The sequence below is a fragment of the Eptesicus fuscus genome, chromosome 13 (assembly GCF_027574615.1).
Source record: "Eptesicus fuscus isolate TK198812 chromosome 13, DD_ASM_mEF_20220401, whole genome shotgun sequence".
Taxonomy (NCBI): domain Eukaryota; kingdom Metazoa; phylum Chordata; class Mammalia; order Chiroptera; family Vespertilionidae; genus Eptesicus; species Eptesicus fuscus.
The window spans coordinates 40,782,763-40,800,199 of record NC_072485.1 but is presented as its reverse complement, the minus strand read 5'-3'; the positions used below and the strand labels follow the sequence as shown (position 1 = coordinate 40,800,199).

Here is a 17,437-nt window from a genome sequence, read left to right as displayed (position 1 = left end):
GGGGGGGGGAGGGCAGCGAGAGAAACATCGATGTGAGAAAGAACATGGATTGGTTGCCTCCTGTACATGCCCTGACCGGGGATCCAGCCTGCAACCAAAGTATGTGCCCTTGACCGGAATCAAACCTTTTAGTTCAAGGGCCAATACTCCAACCACTGAGTCAAACTAGCTAGGGCTCATTCCCTAACTCTTTTAACAGCTTCCTATTTTATTCCCCTGCTTCTTCCCTTGTCATCTATTTATCCTATGCTCCTCTCTTCTCAGAAGCCAAAACAAGCCTTTTAAGTTCAGTTCAGATCATGTCCTTCCACTCTGTTCAAAATCTTGCAATGGCTTCTCATCTCACTCAAAATAAAAATACAAGATCATTACCATAGCCTACAAGATACCATGTATCCTGGCTTCCTTCTACCTGTCTGATCTTACCACCTAACATTGTCCTCTTTGCTCATTATACTTTGAAAAAAACATATCCACATTATACTTTGCTCATATAAACATATTCACATTATACTTCATTCAGACTGCAGTAAAATTAAATTTTAACACCAACACTCATGTTGTTTGGAAACCACTCTGAAGTGGCCATAAACAAAGTCTAAGAACACGCAAGCTTCAGATTCCTTAATGTGAACAATAGGAACATTCTTTCCCTTACTGCTGTTCACTGATAAACTGAGCACACCCCCACCTCAGGTTTTTAGCACTTCAAGTTCTCTCTGCCTAAAGCATTCTTCTCTCAAATTATCAATATTAGTTGTTCCTTTATTTCATTAAGATCTGTACTCAAATTTCACCTCACCAGATAGTTAAAGATTAACCGATCATATCTAAAATAGCCCCCTCCCTTTTTATAACTCCCTTTTCCCATACATTGCCTAATTTTTCATGTCTCTGCCCACTAGAGTACAACTCAAAGCAGGGACTTTAATTTATTCATTGATGTATCCCAAGTGCCAAGACCACATTGTAAGTGCTCTATCATCAATACCAGTAATCGATTTGGCCATTAATTATTCTTTAATTAATATCTTATGTCCTCAATCTGATCATCCCCTAAACAGATTGAATATTATTTGAAAATCTCCCTTTTCTAGATATACTCTCTGAGGACTTTCAATTCAATTAGTTATAGAAGTAACAAAAGGGAGAGAATGATAAGATGAGGTGATATTTTCCTTCCCCTGCCATCCTCTTATAATCAATTAACAAATTGTTAAGTATTAATAAGCACCTATGGGTGTAAGCACCATCTTATTAAAGGGTATTACATAGCTTAGTAGTAAAAGAGAGATACTTAAAAATAGTAAGAAGATGGGACATAAGCACATTAAAAGATGCTCTGCATCATTAGCCATTGGGGAAATTCAAACCAAATCACAATGAGATACCACTCCACATTCACTAGGATGACTAAAATAAAAAAGACAAGTCATACCCGGCTGGTGTGGCTCAGTGGCTGAGTGTCAACCTATGAACCAAGAGGTCAGGTTTGATTCCTGGTCAGGACACATGCCCAGGTTGCGGACTCAGAGGCAACCAATCAATGATTCTCTCTCATCATTGATGTTTCTATCTCTCTCTCCCTCTCCCTTCCTCTCTGAAATCAATAAAAAATATAAATATATATAAAAAGACAAGTCATGGAGAGGATGTGGAGAAACTGGATCCTTCATACACCACTTGTGGTAATGCAAAATGGTGCAGCCATTGTGGAAAACAGTCTGGAGTTCCTCAAAAAGTTAAAGTTACCAATTATCCAGCAATTCCACTCCTCAAAATTCATTTCCTCTACCCAAAAAAGAAAAAAACATATCCACACAAAGACTTATATAAGAATGTTCACAGCAGCATTACTCATAAGAGCTAAAAACTAGAAGTCACCCAAATGTCTATTAACTGATAAATTAGAAACATGGTCTATCCATACAATGGAATATTTGGCAATTAAAAATTAAGTACTAATACATGCTACAACATTAATGAACCTTGAAAACATTTTACTAAATGAAAGAGACTACATATTATATAACATTTATATGAAATGTCCAGAATAGGCAAAATCTACTGTAGAAAATAGATTAGTAGGGCTGGCAAAGATGGGTAAAGTATGGTGTGACTGCTAAAGTACTGGTTTCTCTTTGTAATAATAAAAATGTTCATAATTCTGTAAATATACTAAAAGTCTTGACTTGTACACTTTAAATGGATGATGAATTATATGGTATGTGGATTGGAGCTCAATAAGGCTATTTAAAAGAAAAAACTTTAAAAATAAAATCTGGGGTTCCGCCATGGCAGCCATTGAGGAGCGGCAGCCACTGAGGAGGAGCAGCCATGGCTCTGTGCTGCCCCATGGCCGTCGGCCTCAACAAGGCCACAAGGTAACCAAGAACCTGAGCAAACCGGGGTACAGATGCCGCGGGCGCCTCACCAAGCACACCAAGTTCGTGAGGGACATAATCCGAGAGGTGTGTGGCTTTGCCCCCTATGAGCATCGCGCCATGGAGCTGCTCAAGGTCTCTAAGGACAAGAGGGCCCTGAAATTCATCAAGAAAAGGGTGGGGACACACATCTGCGCCAAGAGGAAGAAAGAGGAGCTGAGCAATGTCCTTGCAGCCATGAAGAAGGCAGCAGCCAAGGACTGAGCCCCACCTCATCTGTGTAATAAAACCTGTTCAGAAAAAAAGGAAAAATATATCTGTGTGTGTGTGTGTGTAATCTGGGATTTATTGGACACTAGTATATTGATAAGAGATTAATATCCAGAATATATAAAGAACTCCTAAAACTCAACACAACAAAAAACCTGACTTAAAAATGTGGAAAGAACTTGAATAGACATTTTTCCAAAGAAAATATACAAGTGGTCAATAAGCACATAAAAAGATGCTCAATATCATTAATCATTAGGGAAATGCAAATCAAAATCACAATGAGATACCAACTCACATTCATAAGGATGGCTATTACCAAAATAAGAAATAACAAGTGCTGACAAGTATGTGAAGAAGTTGGAATCCTTGTGCACTGTTTGTGGGAATGTAAAATGGTAAAATGCTGTGGAAAACACTGGCATTTCCTCAAAAAATTAAAATAGAAATAACAAATGATCCAGCAATTACACTTCTGGGTAAATACTCAGAAGAACTTAAAACAGGGTCTCAAAGAGATATTTATACACTCCTGTTCATGGCAACATTACTCACAATAACTAAAACGTGGAAGCAACCCAAGTATCCATTAACAAATGAATGGATAAGCACAATGTGGCATATACACACCAGACACACACACACACACACACACACACACACACACACACACACACACACACACACACAATTGAATTGTTATTTAGTCTTAAAAAGGAAGGAGAAAAAAAAAAGGAAATCCTGAATTTTGACACATGCTACAAAACATAAATGAACATTGAGGATGTTATGATAAGTGAAATAAGCCAGTCAAAAACAAACAAATATTGTACAATTCCACTTATATAAGGTATTTAGAGTAGTAAAAGTAATAGAGACAGAACACAGGATGGTGGTTGCCAGGGGTTGGGGAAGGAGGCAGTGGGAAGTTATTCAATGGGTATAGAGTTTCAGTCTTGAAAACTGATGGATGGTGGGAAGATTGAACAAGAATATGAATGTACCTAATGTCACTGAACTATACACTTAAAAATAGGTAAGATGATAAGTTTTATGATATGTAGACAAATACCATATGATTTCACTTATATGTGGAATCTAATAAACAAAATGAAACAAAATAGAAACAGACTCAGATACAGAGAACTGAATGACAACTGTCAAAGGGGAGGGGGGTGGGGACTGGGTGAAATAGGTAAAGAGATTAAGCAAAAAAACAAAAAAATCAAAATAAAAAACACACAAAACTCACAGACAACATAACAGAGGAAAAGGGGTTGGGAGCAGGTAGAAGAGGGATAAATGGTGATAGAAAGAAACCTGACTTGAGTAGTGAACACACAATACAATATACAGATGATCTATTATAGAATTGTACACTTGAAACCTATATCATTTTATTAACCAACTAGAGGCCTGGTGTACAAAACTCATGCACTGGGGGTGGGGGGTCCCTCAGCCCAGCCTGAGCCCTCTCACAGTCCGGGAGCCCTCAGAGGATGTCCAACTGACAGCCTAAGCTGTCAGTCGGACATCCTTAGCGCTTCCGTGGAGGCGGGAGAGGCTCCTGCCACTGCCACTGTGCTCACCAGCTGTGAGCCCGGCTCAGGGATTCTGGCTGAGTGGTGCTCCCCCTGTGGAAGCACAATGACCACCAGGGGGCAGCTCCTGCATTGAGTGTCTGCCCCCTGGTGGTCAGGGTGCATCATAGCAACCGGTTGTTCTGCCGTTCAGTCAATTTGCATATTAGCCTTTTATTATATAGGATGCCACCCCAATAAATTCAGTTAACATATATTTTTTTTAAATTTTAACTTTATTTATTTTTTTAATATATTTTATTGATTTTTTTACAGAGAGGAAGGGAGAGGGATAGAGAGCTAGAAACATCGATGAGAGAGAAACATCGACCAGCCGCCTCCTGCACACCCCCCACTGGGGATGTGCCCGCAACCAATGTACATGCCCCTGACCGGAATCGAACCCAGGACCCTTCAGTCCGCAGACCGACGCTCCATCCACTGAGCCAAACCAGCTTCGGCTAGTTAACATATTTTTAATTCATTATATGTTTTTACCACAATTATCCTATACTATATAATAAAAGCCTAATATGCTAAGTGTCCGGTCGGCTGTTCAATCAAAGCATAATATGCTAATGATATACTAAGGCAGCTCAACCGCTCATTATGACGTGCACTGACCACCAAGGGGCAGACACTCCGACCGGTAGGTTAGCTTGCTGCTGGGGTCCGGCCAATCGGGACTGAGTGAGACAGGCTGCACAAGCCCTGGAGCCCTCCTGCAGTCCCTCTCCGGCCCCAATCGTGCACCAGTGGGGTCCCTTGGCCTGGCCTGTGCCCTCTCGTAATCCAGGACACCTCGAGGGATGTCAGAGAGCCAGGCCATCCCCCTACTGATGCACAAACTTGTGCCTCTATTTATAAGTAAGTAAATAAGCTGGGCATACATGGTAAGGTGATTGAAGGTAAAATGATAATAGCTAATGTTTACTGAGTGCTCACTATGAGCAAGTCCATTGTCTCACCCAACTCTGACCATAATCCTATTATGACCTCACTTTTACAAATGAGAAGTCACAGCCTAGTAAGGACAAGTCACTTGCTGAAGATCACATAGTGAGTAACTGAGACTGAATTAAAACTCAGGCAGCCTAACACAGGCCATTTACCACTATACTACAACATAAAATACTATATAAAATATTGCAGCTAGAAATTGACAAAAGATAACCACTCGGATTATACTACTCAGCCCTGACAACCTAAGCTTTACTTAAAGAGAACCACATTAAGAGCAGACATACTGTACCAACAATATAAAGATTAGAAGCAAGTTGAAATATTAAGATTATTCTTATAAAAATATACATATGAGCACTGGTCGGGTAACTCAGTTGGTTAGAGCATAGTCCTGATACGCCAAGGTTGCAGGTTTGATCCCTGGTCAGTGCACATACAAGAATCAACCAATGGCCCTGGCTGGTGTGACTCAGTTGGAACACTGTCCCGTAAACTGAAAAGTCATGGGTTCAATTTCTGGTCAGGGCACATAGCTAGGTTTTGAGTTTGGTCCTCGGTTGGGGCACTTATAAGAGGCAACCAATCGATGTTTCTCACACTGATGTTTCTCTTTCTCTCTTCTCTCTCTCTCTCTCTCTCTCTCTCTCTCTCTCCCCTCCCTCCCTTCCTCTCTCCCTCCTTACTTCCCTTCCTCTCCCTTGCGAGTACCCCACGTTGGGCTGCCAGTTGCGAGTGTCGCCCCACGTCCCATGTGCTTCAGGGTTCAGGTTCAGGGTTCGGGCTCTGGAGGAGGCCGCACACAAATGAAAGAGACAAGACAAGAAAATATTAATTTGGGAAGTGGGGGCCAGGCAGAAGCCCAAGAGAGGACTCTGCTTTGCTCTGGCCTTGCGATCCCTTTTATTCAGGTCTGGGGTACACCCATAGTCCCTAGGCAGGCAATTGGTAACAGACAGACTATCTTATCAGTAAGGATTTACATAAGACTAAAAGGTGGAAGTTGCTTCAGATCCCTTTGTCTCCACCAGACAGTGGGTGTATGGCTCTGACCCTTGCCAGAGCCTCAAGGTTGACCAGCCTTCCGGACTCCTTGTCCACCTCTTTCTGCTAGTGAAGGCAATGGGCAGCTTCTAACACTCCCTAAAATCAATAAACATATCCTCAGGTGAGGATTTTTTTTAAAAAATCAACCAATGAACACATAAATAAGTGAAACAACAAATCCATGTTTCTCTCTCTCTCTATCCTTCCTCCTTCCATCCCTCTAAAATTAATAAATTTCAACATTTTTAAATTTAATTAATTAAAAGTATACATATGTAAATTTAGCTGGCCCCACAGTCTTTCCCTTTGGAACCATGTCCCAAGCCAGCCCATAAAAGAAAGAGCAAAATAATAACAGTTCTAAATCATCACAGGCAGGACACATACTCATATACATCTACTAAAAAACCCTGCCTCCAGCATCCCCGTTTTCAATAATACCCTCCACTACTGTCAGATTCAATACCACCAGCCTCCTTTGTGGTACTCTGGACTTCTCAGTAGTTTTCATATTTGCTCTGGGCAAGGATTCTCTCCTTTAGCCCACGGTTCTGCAGAACAAACATTATCCTCTGTATTTCCACCCCAAAACTTATGCTATGCCAAATACTAAGCCAATCTTCCTTGTTTCTACTAAGTTCTTCTCTCATATCTCATAGTTTGAAATTTATTTCTTATTGTTTATCTGAAAAGCAAAAACTTCAAAATGCTCCTCAGTACACAAAATGCACTACTTTCTCTCAAATAAACACAATCTATTTATATATAAAAGCCTAAGCGACCGAATGACCAGTCGCTATGACGTGCACTGACCACCAGGGGGCAGACGCTCAACACAGGAGCTGCCCCCTGGTGGCCAGTGCGCTCCCACAGCCAACCTCCTGCGGCTGGCCAACCTCCCGCAGTCCCCCCACCGCCCCCCACCCTCCACGAGATGGCCCTGATCGGCTGGATAGCCAGCCAGGCCGACGGAACCCACCCATGCACGAATTCGTGCACCGGGCCTCTAGTATACTATATAATAAATATATTGTTAACTGTATTAAGCCTTGGTCACATTTATTTTATCTTTTTTTATTTATTGATTAATTGAGAGAGAAATATCAATTTGTTGTTCCACTTGTTCATTGGTTGCTTCTTGTATGTACCCTGACCAGGGATCAAACCCACAACCTTGGTGTATCAGATGACGCTCTAAACAACTAAGCTAGCCCAGCCAGAGCTCACATTTCTTAATTCTCCATATTTCTTTGTAAAAATTTCTTAGCCTTTCCAGGAATTCTAATTCTTTCCTTAAAAGGAATCTGTGATTAAACAAAACGGTCTCACATTAAACCAAACTTAACTAATCACTTATTATGCTTCTGAATTATTTCTTCATAGAAGGTGTTTCATTTCATCCTCAAAAAAGAATCCTTGAGCCCAGCCATGGTGGCTCAGTGGATTAAGTGTCGACCTATGAACCAGGAGGACACATGCCTGGATTGTGGGCTCGATCCCAGTAGGAGGCGTGCAGGAGGCAGCTGATCAATGATTCTCTCTCATCAATGTTTCTATCTCTCTTCCTCTCCCTTCATCTTTGAAATCAATAAATATATGTATTTTTAAAAAGAATCCTTGACTTAAGTATTATTAGCTATCACCCTTCCTCATTTATTTTAACCAGTGGAAATCATAGTTAAAATAACTTGCAAAGACTTCACAACTAAAAAAGCAAAGGAGAAAAAAAAGTAGAGGAGCCAGGATTCAAACTCAGACCTTCTATCTCACCTTCCCTGAGCCTCAGTTTCCTCCTCTGCAAAATGGAAATAATATTGTCCATCTTCAAGGGTCAATGTAGAAAGTACTATATGCAAAGCTTCAGATCAGTGTCTGCTCCTCAATAAACATTAGTCTTTCCCTTTCTTCCTTCACACTTGAACTGCCTGGTTTGTTGGCTTATTCCATTTAAAGTTGACACTTCCTTTTTTTTCTTAGCTGTCTTATAACTATTAGCTCTCATAATGTGTGATGATCCTGGGGTATCTCAGGAGCACTTTCGACTCACCTAGCAGTTGGGATGTTTGCAGCAGAGCTGTTTTTGCTCAGAGACTTGCTGAGTCTACTTCCTCTCCTCTATTCTCTCTCAGACAAGCACACATATACAGGTGGAATTTTTTAAGCCATAATTAACCTAATTAACAGAGTAATAGAAATAGAAATAGCCACAGTGTTCTAGCCAGGCTGCAGGGCAAACAAGAATTCTCTGGCTGGAAAAGTGAGGGGAGAAAATAGCATCTACTAGGGAGAAAAAGAAATCACAACCACATGGCAGAAACTAAAGGATGTCTAAAATGGATGGTCGGCACCACCTGCCTGAGCCCTCATCCATATTCCCCAAGATGAACTGGATGCCCCTGATTTATCAAACAAGAACTCACAGCAGACAAAAGTCAAATTATAAGCTTCTTGAGGGCTGCAAACTATGACTTTCATCTAGATCCCCAGGGCGCAGAACATGGCACAGACAGGCACTCATATTTGTTGAATATATAAGTAATGGGTAAATTAGTAAAATCAGATTGAAAGAGTTCCTCCATCTCTTCCACCATGTACCAGCACTACACAAGAGTGCTCTTATCATCACCCATCATGCAATCCATAACTTTTCATAAATACCATACACACAAAAGCATACTGTATCTGCAGGCCATCTCCCCAATGGATTACCTACAACTGCTTCTGAAAAAAGGTGATAGAAAATCCCAAATAAAACTTTTATACAGCTCCCACTACCTTCAGAATAAAGTCTATACACCTTAATTCATATCTAAGGCTCTTTTGCAAATTGGCTCTTGCCTTTCTTTTCAAGAACTCTAAGTCCCTGCCAAGCATGAACCCGCTGCCCCTTAAATATATTCTGCAATCCTACTTCAGCATCTCTAGTTGCCACAGTTCCCACAAGATTCATTACTACAAAAATTTGGTTTACTTAAGTTCTATCCACCTCTCCTGGGACAGATAAGGTCATCCATTTTACAAACTCTATGATAACTGTCCCAGAGTAGTGTTCATTTCCCTTCCTGACTTACAGTAATCATGTCCATAGCACTCATTCTACATTCAATGATAGCATGTTGTTGTTTTTGTAGGGACTTAAGTCCACATACAACTTAATACAAGGCATGGTATGCTCTTCCACCAGTGGATCTCATAACACCCTTATGTTCCTCTATTGCCAGTGGCTAGAAAATTAGCCTATATCTAGTAAGTGCTGCTTGTTCATTCAAAAATTGAACATTTTTCCATTTTAAAATTCAAGTGCCAACTAATATATATAATTATTATGTTTTTTAAAGGGATTATCAACTTACCAGCCTTCTCAACAATTTTATATAGTAATGTTGCCCAGCCGGTATATCTCAGTGGTTGAGAGTCAACCCATGAACCAAGAGTTCATCGGTTCAATTCCTGGTCAGGGCACATGCCTGTTATGGGCTCGATCCCCAGTTGGGGGTATGCAGGAGGCAACCGATCAATGTCTCTCTCTCATTGTTGTTTCTATCTCTCTCTCCCTTCCCCTCTAAAATCAATTTTAAAAAACCAAGAACATATATAGTAACGTTGGTGGGAAAAAACAGCAGCAGGTGTTAGACCAGTGGAGTCAGACCAGACCTGGGTTCAGCAACCTCAGTACTTGAGTTCTGACTAAGAGAATTCAGAGCCTAGCCAGTGGTTCTCAACCTTTTTAATGCCACGACCCTTTAATACAGTTCTTCATGTTGTGGTGACCCCAACCATAAAACTAATTTCATTGCTACTTCATAACTGTAATTTTGCTGTTATGAATCGTAATGTAAATATCTGTGTTTTCCGATGGTCTTAGGCGACCCTGCTAGCGGTTCTCAACCTGTGGGTCATGACAGGGTCATCTACCGCTGCTATAGACCCTAAGACCATCGGAAAACACAGATATTTACATTACGATTCATAACAGTAGCAAAATTACAGTTATGAAGTAGCAACGAAATTAGTTTTATGGTTGGAGGTCACCACATGAGGAACTGTATTAAAGTGTCGCGGCATTAAAAAGGTTGAGAACCACTGGCCTAGACTCAAACTATAAGATAAAGTTTATTTAGAAAGTCACAGAGGTAAAAATAGTGATCCATAGAAGAAATGGGCTCAGGAAACGATTTACAGAAGCAAAAGAGGAGCCCTTTGAGCTTAGCAGAAAGAGAGGAAAGGAAAAGACGCCTGAGCGAACAGGGTGGAGAAAGGTGCAGGGTGGGTGCTGGTCTTGAGGGTTATTTATCTTAAGGTCTCAGGAGAGGATCCCAATTGAATATTCATCAGCTTTCCAGGTGTGTCCTTTCAGGGTCATGGTCTCTACTGATTGGTGGGCATGAGGGCAGGAAATCATTAGTTAATGCAATTGGTTCTAATGTCAGTCATGGTCTGGCTCGTCTGTTTTTACTGCTTACCTGGGCCTGGAACTGAAACGCAACTGAGGCCTAAAGGCATTTGATGCAGACCAGAACCTCACTGCCCTGGGGGTTTAATGCTTAAGGGCTGTTCTCCGGGCCCCCGTGCTCTTTCCCCCTTCAAGGGGGTCTAACTTGCATGACTAGCAACCTGCCAGGAAGAAAAGGTCAGGGAAGGGTCTGGACCGCATGACTAGCGATATGAAAGGTCAGGGGGTAGGGAAGGAAAGGTTACCCTGGGGCAAGGTCCTTGTTTTCCCAGGTTTGCCCATTGCTAGGCACCCAGAGCTATCTGCCCTGCTGACCTGCTGTACCTGGCCAGCCCATCATCCTTGCTTTGCTCATGTTTAACTGCTTACCTCAGTAAGTGCTCTAATAACAAGAAACATTTATTAATTCCTAGGTTTCTTTCTGAATCAAAGATAAGCCTATATTGTGTAGCCCGGCCTGCGTGGTTAGTGGTTGAGCATCTACCTATGAACCAGGAGGTCCCAGTTCAATTCCTGGTCAGGGCACAGGTTGCAGGCTCGATTCCCAGTGTGGGGCATGTGGGAGGCAGCTGATCAATGATTATCTATCATCATTGATGTTTCTCTCTCTCTCCCTCTCCCTTCCTCTCTAAAATCAATGAAAAATTAAAACACACACAAAAGACTATATTGTATACAGTGAGGTATTAGGAGTAATTATGTTTTATTATATCTTGACTAGGGGCCCGGTGCATGAAATTCGTGCACTGGGGAGGGGTCCCTTAGCCCAGCCTGCCCCCTCTCACATACTGGGAGCCCTCAGGGGATGTCCTACTGATGGCTTAGGCCCGATCCCCGTTGGGAGCGGACCTAAGCCGCAGTCTGGCCTCCCTTTGCAGGAGGCGACCAGGCTGATCAGGGGAAGGTGCCAGCCCCATCACCCTGCTGCAGCCACTGCCAGTCACAGCAGCCGCCAAGGTATTTTCATCAACAGGGACTCCAGTCCCTTCACCATGGAAAAAATGATAACTTTCTTTAAGCATTTTCAAGATGTGTCTTTCATAGGATATGACATTTCTTTCTTTATTTTTCTTTTTATCCTCACCTGAGGATGCTTCCATTGATTTCAAGGGGGTCTAACTTGCATGACTAGCAACCTGCCAGGAAGAAAAGGTCAGGGAAGGGTCTGAACCGCATGACTCAAACTATAAGATAAAGTTTATTTAGAGGATGAAAGAAAAACCACACACATTTGGCTGGCTGGGAGTGACCTGGGTGTAGAGGAGGTTCCAGGACCCAGATATGTATGCAAATTAACCGCCATCTTTGTTGGGTTATTTTGCATACTCACTCTGATTGGCTGTGGGCGTAGTGGAGGTACAATCAATTTACATGTTTCTCTATTATTAGGTAAGATTCTTAGAAAACTGGTAACCTAGAAATGCTTTAAGGCAGTGATAACTCTTTAAGCTAACATTATGTGACAACCGACAGAATCATCGATCAGCTGCCTCCTGCACGCCCCCTACTGGGGATTGAGCCAGAAACCCTAGCATGTGCCCTGACCGGGAATCGAACTGTGACCTCCTGGTTCATGGGTCAACACTCAACCACTGAACCACATCGGCTGAGCTTCCACTCTTCTTTTAAGACTCATAAAGCTATGACACTTTTTAAAAAATATATATTTTATTGATTTTTTTTAACAGAGAGGAAGGGAGAGGGATAGAGAGTTAAAACATCGATGAGAAACATCAATCAGCTGCCTCCTGCACACCCCTTACTGGGGATGTGCCCACAACCGAGGTACATGCCCTTGACTGGAATCGAACCCGGGACCCTTCAGTCCGCAGACGCTCTATCCACTGAGCCAAACGGGTTAGGGCTATGACACTTTTTTAAATCATTTTCCCCCACTTCCAGGACTAACTAATCTACTTATTCTGGGTTCCACTTTGCCCCAGATATATCTGACCCAATTCTAGATAGAACCCTAGATATATTTCTATCATAGCACCTGCTACACTTAATTATACTTCCTTATTAACATGTCTGTCTCCCTATTGATTTGCCCCTCTAGATCTGTGCTTTCCTGTACAGTAGCCACTAGATACATGTAGCTACTGAAATTCAAATTTATGTTAATTAAATCTAAATAAAATTTAAATTTCAGTTTCTCAGTCTCACTAGCCACATTTCAAGCACTCAAAGCCACATGTGGCTGGTGACTACCATATTGGACAGCACAGATATAGAACATTTCTATCTGAAAGGTCTATACTGGACAGTGCTGTGTAAGTTGTGTATTGTCCCTTAGGCACAAACAGTCTGTCTAGCAGGCAGTCTGCAGGAGCTATGCCTAATTTATTTCTTTACCTCAACACTTAGTAAATCACCAGTAAATGTCTCTTAGGAATGACACTGGGTACCAGAGAGCTCGTTCTATTTTTCTTGTTACCACACACCACCAGGGCCTCTACTCCATATATTCAATGTCCCTTATAAGCTAGAATCAGCATACTAATCTACCTTCATCCCAACTTGTGGAAAGAGGTAGGAACTACAATAGAGATACTCAGAAAGCCTTTGCTTGGCCCCTCTCCACAAAACAAATCTCCACTATTACGGAGACGTTTCTTTTTCAGGTTTAGCGTGTAACTAAACTTCAGGTGATTCTAAAAGGAGCAAACAACTCGGCAAAAATAAAAACTGTTAGAAATTTACCACACTTTTGGGGACTCCATAAATTAATATATCCTCAGTATGCTCTTTACATAAAAAAAAAAAATAGTAATTTGGCACACATTTTCTGAGGACCTATTAAGGGTTAGGAGCTAAAGAGAAATAAATAAATTCTAGTGGCAGATAGAAACATCAATTGGAATAACACAAAGCTGTAAGTGTTCTATGATAAGGGGAACTATGAAGAGCACAAAGAGAGGCTCAGAACCCAGTGGTAAAATGTGGTGGGGGCGATAGGGGGTGGAACCACAGGGAGGTTGATCAGAAATAAGCCCAAGCTGTATCTTAAAGCAGGAGTGGGGAACCTTTTTTCTGCCAAGGGCCACTTGGATATTTATAACATCATTCGCAGACCATACAAAATTATCAACTTAAAAATTAACCTGCTATATTTGGTCAAACATTTAATTTTCACCCCTAATGCCTTGGCAGGGCCAGACCAAAATGATTTTGGGGGCCTTATACAGCCCAGAGGACCGGACGTTCCCCACCCGTCTTAAAGGGTAATTAAGAGGTTGGGAGATGACGAAAGGGTGGGAGGCTGTCACAAATAGAAACAATGGCATTTATGAAGGTACAGAAATGTCACCTGGACAGTAAATGTCAAATAGTTCAGTCTGACTGGAACAACAGGAGAAAGAAGTAAGATTTGAGACTAATGAGGCAGGCAGAGGCCAAATCATAAAAAAAAAACTTTGTAACCTAAACTAAGGGGTTTGCATTTTATCCTCAACACTATAGGAACCTCGGAAGGTTTTAAAGCAGGAAAAAGGAGTGCAATATATATTTAACAATGCTCACAGAGAATCAGTAGGAAGGATAATCTGGAGGAGGTGAGACAGGAACAGGGAGATCAGTCAGGAAGTTGCTACACAAAGTAAAAAGACAGTATATTTTACCACAATTAAAAAAAGTGATGAGACAGCGCCCATCTGATGCAAATAGTTTTAAACACAACCTATTTTAAATGGCTCTCTCTCCATTAGTCTATGCCTCTACTAGTAAAAGCTCTAACACCATGATTTAATTATATAGCACAACTACAAAAGCAACTGTTAAAGTCTATTACATAAGCCCTAAAAAATTACACTGCACTCTAATTCAATAGCCATTCTAGACTTCAAACTAAAACTGCACATTTTTCTCTTTTCCACATAATTTTGAAAACATTTCAGCCAGCTGAGCACATCTGTGCAGTGTGCAACAAGTGTAAACAATTGAGCAGGAGTTTAATGAAACACTTCCTATTTCTTATTAGAGGGGAAAAATTAGAATATTCTAACATGGCAACATCAGATTGCAAATTGACATTTTTTAATTAACTTTTTTTTTTATATGAACATGCCAGTTTTAAAACCCATCTGGTTGCATGGTGCAGCTGTCCTGAATGAATACAGCATTTTCAGTTATTAGGCACTTGGCTAAAGCATTCAGAACTGCCATGTGTCATCAATAGCAAGAATCTCAAGTATAATACTTAGGAAGTACCTACATACTTAAGCTTGTATGAGAGAATTTCTAGCTGTGGCCAACCTTTCAGACCTCACGGACCACCAGTGATCTGCAAACCACTGGCTGGCAACCGCTGTAGTCTGTCCTAGAGAGGAGGGGACATACGGGGACATGGAATGAGCAATCTCACAATTTTAAGAAAGTATCTTTCAGTTTTACCTCTTATTCTCTTAAAGGCAATGGACTCTGATGTCACTGATCCCATAGTTCCTTAGCCTAGAGAGTTTTACTTACCCTCCTGCCTTGTACCAACAAAATCTGAAAAGCCAAGGCTTTGGAATTGGACTAAAACTGGATTCAATTCCAACTCTACCTCTTACAAACTGTATGAATTTAACATATTGCTTAACCTTCCTGAGACTATTTCTTCATGTGCAAAATTATAATACCTAACCTAGAACTTAACACATTGCTTAAACCTCCATGAGACTATTTCTTCTTGTGTAAAATAATACCTAACCTTGCAGAATTGTGGTGAGGATGAAAGAAAATGTATATAAAATATATATAAAACATCTGACTTATGTGGGTATTCAATAAATGGTAACTAGTTTTATACTCTCCTGTGTACCTCACTTGTTTATATAACAGTAATTATGCACCATGTAGCAAAAGCCTTAAAAGTTTATTGTGAGGATTAAATGAAGCAATATAGGTTAAGGATTTAGAACAGTGCCTGGCATGGCAGACAATCAACTTTAGTTGCTATTGCTGTTATTATTTCATGCCAATATCATAGCATGTTTCACACTGAATTACAATTTATTTGCCATATTCCTCCCATCTAATACTTAGCATAAAACCTCCATAAATATCTGTTAACCAGTTGAATAATGGATGAATGGTTGAGTGAATGAACTGAAGACATCATAGGTCTGTGAAAAGAGGAATACCTCTCTGAATTTATCACACAATCTTTCCAAAGTAGCCATGCAATAAGAATGTATTGTTTTGTGAATTGATGTATTCTATCAAGCCTGTGTTGTAAGTTGAAGTATTCTTGAAGGCCTGTTTTACAGATAAGAAGCAGAGTCCCAGAGAGATTAAAGATTAAGATCACTTAGGTAGGACAGGAACTAGAATCCTCTTTGGTCTTTCAGAAACTAGTTCTAGATTTTTTTCTGCTGGGGCTTGCTCTAGCTCCATATTCTAAACATTAACTGTGAGATTGGTCAAGTTTTTCCAAATCTCTGTGATTGCTGAGTCAGAAAGTACTACTAATGAATGATGGAAAGGTGAAAAAGGAAAGTGACCAAATAAGGAGAAAGTCAGTGTCTCTTTGAGAAAGAAGCAAAGCTCTGATTTTATTTAGCCTGAATATAGAGGAAGCAATTAAATCTGAAACTAACAAGAGGATAAAGCTATGAACAAATAAGGACAGAGGACAGTAAGAGGGTCAAATATGAAAGGTAAAGTGGGGGTTACAGAATATAAAAGGCATATTATCTTTATACAAAAGGATTATGTTAATCTTAGTGAGAACTGACACAACTACAAGGGTGAAACACAAAGAAAAAGCAATAAGGAGGAAATCCAATCAGATCCCCAGGAGGTCACTTTCATTACAGAATGTCTGTCAGCAGCAAAGCCAAGTTCAATGAGTGAAGAAGATGACAGAAACCTAGTGCTAAAGTCTGTGAGTTCCCTGAGAGTATGGAACCTGTCAATTACCATACAGTGTGATAAAGATCATGAAGGAAGGCAGCACAAGAATGTGACAAAATAGTCTAGAGACATCAGGAATGGTTTCATGGAAGATGACTGATTTCAAAGAGAAAGGCATGAACTTGGAGAAAGGGGAGAAGGGCATTCTAAGAAAAAGGGACAGCCCTGAAAATACAAACAATTTGACATGTCTGAGGAAATGACATTCATTTCATTGTTGCTAAAGTACAAAGTGCAAGCAGTGGAGAAAGCTGTGGTTGCAGAAGTAAGTCATCAGGGCCTGTCCCCGAGGACCAGAATGCCTCATGTACTGTTAGCCAAGCAGCTGCAATGAGTCAATCAATAAGGGCACCAGAGGAGAAGCAGCTCACTCTAGCAGCATTATGGAAAAGAAAAGTGTAGGTGGTTAGCACAGAGAAGGAGCAGCCAATCCAGCCTGGGAGCTCATAAAAGACCTCTGAGAGAAGGTGTCAAAGTTGACACAAAGGCAAATGGATCTAAGGACAGTGGCATCTAAAACGGTAGCACACTACTGACACCTGGCCTGACACAAACTCTGCAAATCAGGGAAGCTAGTCATCACCAGAATGTGATCTCTAAAAAATCCCATTTGTTTGGTCACTGTGATGTCTCCAATACTAAAAATAGTGAGCACAAAGAAGCTGCTCCACAGATATTTATGAAGAAAAAGAAAAAGAGAGGGGTCTTGCTGTTATATTAAAAAGCAACGGAGCCTTAGCTAGTTTGGCTCAGTGGATAGAGCATCAGACCTGAAGGGTCCCAGGTTCGATTCCGAGCAAGGGCACATGCCCGGGTTGCAGGCTCGATCCCCCGTAGGGGGCGTG

The 17,437-nt window shown here is 41.0% G+C and overlaps 1 protein-coding gene and 1 pseudogene across 1 annotated transcript in view; one reads left to right on the top strand and one right to left on the bottom strand.

Annotated features, from left to right (window-relative positions):
* FAM168A (family with sequence similarity 168 member A) overlaps window positions 1-17,437 on the bottom strand; it is a 167,390-nt gene that overhangs the window by 105,902 nt on the left and 44,051 nt on the right. The gene's annotated exons all lie outside the window — the stretch shown is intronic.
* Window positions 2,338-2,648, top strand: LOC103293672 (60S ribosomal protein L36-like; annotated as a pseudogene).